Below are 5,000 nucleotides of genomic sequence, written 5' to 3' on the forward strand. Positions count from 1 at the left end.
CCAATCTGTACAGACTATCTGATTCTTCTCACACCACCTAGATGCCTTTGCAATTGTTTTAAATCAAAGATTAAATTGCTAAACCTCACGTAGCAATTTTAATTCGATCGAATTAATTTGTACATAAAACGTGACGTCAAAAAAGTTGTTCTATTTGATTATTGCTTCTCCACACGTTACGTGATGAACCGTAACACCATAGGTTGCGTACGCTATTTCATTGTTTAAACAATTAATTACATAGCTTTTATTGTGCAGCTATTCCAAATCTGACGCACCGCTCAAACGAGCTTACATTTCAAACCATTCAGTTGCATACCATTTACAGCTACTGCACACGCAACGCAATTATGACAGAACTTGTAAAAGGTCCCAGCCATTATGACAACCTCGACACGTTAACACAGCTTTTAAGTAACCTTACTCAAGACCTCGTTCCGGTTTATGCAGAATCTATCAAATATGCTAGCCTTGAAGCCCTCAATAGCAACATGGCACAACTTATGACTGACGCTGAGCATAAAACCTTAACAGATAAAAATCTCGTTCAAATGCTCAATTGCATAGTTGTAAACTTAGTGACACAGCTAAAATGCTAAAATGGTGCAATGCGGTAGAGCACAGAATTAGACTTAAACTAGAGGCTGAACAGCAACAACAAATCCATTTAAGGGCACAGCTAGCAGAGTCCAACACTCGTTTAAACATTGCACAAGCCCGCCTCGTTGATGTTGAAACTCAGCTTGAGATGCTCAAAGAGCAACGCTCTAAAAGCGTTGAGTACTCATGTGAACTCATGTCACAACTGACAGTACTAGAATCTGACATGCGCTGTCTTCAAAAGCGAAGGCTAGAAGAGGAAGCTGAAATAACACTTGTTCGACGGGAATTACAGCCAGCCAGAGAATTAATTGTCAACCGGCATCAAGTCTTCCTCCAGCAAACACTGTCTTATGACATCAATGAGCACACACCTGTCAGTTTGCCTCCTAGGACCGACAAAGCAGAGCTTGGTTCCGACCTCCCTGGGATACGGTCAACGGCCCCTGCCACTTCGCAACGCCCCTCTCTTGCACCACCGAGTCGAGATCTCGCCTCGCGAACCGCAGACCGCCTCAACTACCCCCCTGCGCTTGTACCTTATCCCGGCGTCTCTACAGATGTGAGCTTGAAAGTCTGAGACAGAATTGCGCGCAACATTCCGAGACTCGAACCTAAATCTGACGGTTCATACGACACAGCCGCATACCTCAAAGACATTGACTTTTACCTTAAACAATTTCCTTGTGCTACTACGGCCGATAGATTGTATCTTATTAAAGTTACGTCGAACCAAGAAGTAAGTGGCCTTAATTGAACGACAACCAGCACATGTACTGTCTAACTATCAAGCCCTCTGCCAGGCTTTGTCCCATGAATTTGACAATCCGGAGGCCGCAACTGTCTTATCGGCAGCTCTTACTGTTAAACAGGAGAGCCTCGAAACGTCACAAGCTTAATAATGTCGGTTGCGTAAAGCATACTTCGGAAATTTAAACGAACCAAACATGGAAGAAGACATACATTTTCAGACGCTTTTTGGTGAAGACATGCACACACATGTTAAACAACATTTGGGTGTGGCAACATGCCCCCGCACGCTGTCCAGCTCACAACTGCGCGACCTAGCCGCTAAAGGCTTCACTAAGCACAAAAAAACCAACACAAAGCTGTCTGACCACATTATTTCTGGCTTGAGCTACCAAAATAATGACGCGCGGCAAAACTTTGAACATTTGCTGGAAAAAACTGACACCTGGTCCGGTTCGCTTGAACGCGACAAGCCCAAACGTCATGCATCCTCTTTCGCAACCCTACAAGGGATCGCTAATAAAGAATTGGGTACTGCTGCACATGCTATTCTTGAGATCATCCACAGCTTGGCGAATAATATGAAGCAAGCCTGAGACAGCCTGAGCCCCTGCTTGGAGGCCACGCCCCCCATCACACTGTGATGGTCTGTTCTGACGTCTCTGTGCATTGAGCAAATTCTCCAATTAGAGATGACAAGCGTCCTGTCCAGCAAACCATGGGCAAGCACATAACCGACCACTGCAATGACCAGGTACCACCTGTTACTAAAATCTAAATTCACGGACCAAAACCCAGTTCGAACAAATAGACCTCTCAGTCTCCGACCATGCCCTGCGACTCACTGAATGACTCCAGCAACCTGTCAAACAAAAAAGACAAGCAGCCATTTCGGGGCCTTCTAGGTAAGCTCACCCTTAATGACACGTCAGGGAAATTTTACTTGACAACCACACTTGAACGTACGTTACAATATGACAGACTTGTGGATACAGCAGCAGTTGGTTGTAATTTAGTGAAGTATTTAACAATGTACTCACGTTATTTTTTTATCAACCCTTATCCACAAATCCATCAAAGTCCTCATCTTCTGTATCCGAAATGAACAGCTGGGCAAGTTCTTCAACAAACATGTCGGGTTCCCTCTCGTCATTGTCAGAGTCAGTCTAAATTGCCAGGGGGGGGTGTTCAGCAATGATGCCGGCTTTCGCGAAAGCTCGGACAACAGTCAAAGAAGATACCTTAGCCCAGGCTTCCACAATCCATTCACATATGGTGGCGTAACTCGCCTGGCGTTGCCTCCCATTCTTAGTAAAGCTGTGTTTGCCACCTGTCATCCATCGCTCCCACGCTGCTCGCAACTTTTTTTATTTATTTATTTATTATTATTATTTTTAAATCAGTTTACTTTGAACGTCCTGTTTACACCAATGTCCAACGGTTGGAGTTCCCTCGTCAAGCCTCCCGGAATGATGGCAAGCTCCGAGTTCATTTGCTGCACTTGGTTTTTCACAGCGGCTGTGAGATGGGCGCGCATGGAGTCATAGATCAACAGGGACGGTGATGCGTGGAAAAAAACATCCGGTCGCTTTACGTACACCTCACTCAGCCACTCTCTCATTTTCTCCTTGTCCATCCAGCCCTTTTGATTGGCCTTAACGATGACTTTGGCTGAAAACATTTCTTTCGGCAGCGTCTTCCTCTTAAAAATCACCATAGGTGGCAGTTTCTGTCTATTACCATCGTAACCAAGCACAACAGTAAAAACCGACTTCTCGTGCCCCGTTGCGCGTATCACTACCGTGGTGGTCCCCGTCTTCTCTACAGTGTGGTTCACCGGGATGTAGAAAGTGAGCGGCACCTCGTCCATTTTGGTGATGTGGTTGGACTGGATGTGTTTGTCGGCAATCTTTTTACTGCAGTAGGAGCAGAAGATGGCCATCTTTTCCTTGTACACCGCCGGAAGTTGCTGCGCCACGGTAATCCTTGCCTGGATGGATAGATGGCGCCATTTCATAAAACGAAAGCACCAAGACGGACCTCCTTGAAAATGTTCAATTTTCATTTCTTCTGCAAGCGTTATTGCCCTCAGTCGAATGGTGAGTGTATAGACGCTTCTCCTGGCTGTTCTTTGCTCATTAATTCATTGCTCGAGTTGGTCTTCCAACTCGGGCCACCTCGCCTTGTTTCCACGGAAACTCAGCTTCGTCTTCTTCGCATGGCGAAGCTCGTTTTCCTGCTTCCTCCATTTGCGAACCATGGATTCGTTGATCTTGAATTATCTCGCTGCTGCTCGATTCCCATGTTCCTCCGCGTAACTGAGAGCTTGCAGTTTAAACTATGCTTCGTAAGCGTGTCTCTTTGTAGGTGCCATTTTCGGGGCTCCTTTGCCAAACCGATGTTGTTTTCTGCAATGCACATACCGGCGCTTATATACCTACTGGAGGAGTGGCCTTAACGTCCTCCTTCATGCGCACCCTTCCCCCTTTACGACCGCATGCTGTCCTCAGCCACGTCTGCTTTTCCTCTGTATAAGCAGCGTGTCGGCAGGAAATGCTCCCAGTCAGTCAGGCGGAACGCTAATCACACAACAACATTTATAGATGTTGGAACTCGGTGCACACATAAGGCACGCCGCATTATAAGGCACCCCGTCCATTTTGGAGAAAATTTAAGACTTTTAAGTGCGCCTTATGGTCATGAAAATATGGTAGTAGCGCGATAATCTGGGACAATGTTGATTGTGCAAATGTTGCAGATACTCCTCAGTCAGTGTGCAAGTGGGGCAGATGCTACTCTGGCGTGGCCAACCTCCGTGACAGCATCCTTGCTACACCAAGTCCGCCAATGCAGATGCTCAACCAAGACACATGTGAAACCGAACGTGCTGCTCCGCCGCAAACCGAGAACATAATGACCGAAATAAATCGCATCCACAGTGCCCCCAACGGTGTCATTTGTAGCCCTACTACTATCGAGACACAACTTCGGGAATTGCAGTCCAAACTCCCCACCACATGACAACGCATGGCTAACAAAGTAGGCAACTCATGGTTGCTAAGCAACCTGCTAAAAGTAGCCATTTTAGTTCTCGACATCTGCTGTGTAACTTTAAACCAAAATAGGCAGGCCATAACCACGCTGTTGTCTGTGCTCCTAACGGTTTATGCTCACACACAGATTGAAAACATGCTAATGAATGACAGGCTACATGAAATTGCTCCCTTTCTTGAGAAATTAGCAATAGATAAAATCCTCCCACATTTGGGACCCCTCTGGCTTCTTTGAAATTATTCGGTGCACGGCCCTGACAAGCAACCGTTGGGTACAACCGTTTCCCAAACAGCACAAATTTGAATTTGACCCGAAAAGGCTTGAACAAGTTACATTTGAAGGAACTCAGGCAATTGACATGACCAATGCTAAGACACCAGAGCCCCTGTTTGCACATTCATGCTCTTCGACAGACCCTAACCATCCTCGACCACGACATGATTTTCAGCACAGCCTATCGTCTCTACCGAAACTCCAATGCTTGCCTGAGGTCTTCCGGTGGAAAGGAAGGGCTGAACTCGAAAATGACCCAGCCAAACCGTGCAGGAAGGCCACCCCAACCCCAGCAACCCCCCCACCAGCACCCCACCCCCCAC

The sequence above is a fragment of the Phycodurus eques genome, chromosome 16, assembly GCF_024500275.1.
Source record: "Phycodurus eques isolate BA_2022a chromosome 16, UOR_Pequ_1.1, whole genome shotgun sequence".
Taxonomy (NCBI): Eukaryota; Metazoa; Chordata; class Actinopteri; order Syngnathiformes; family Syngnathidae; genus Phycodurus; species Phycodurus eques.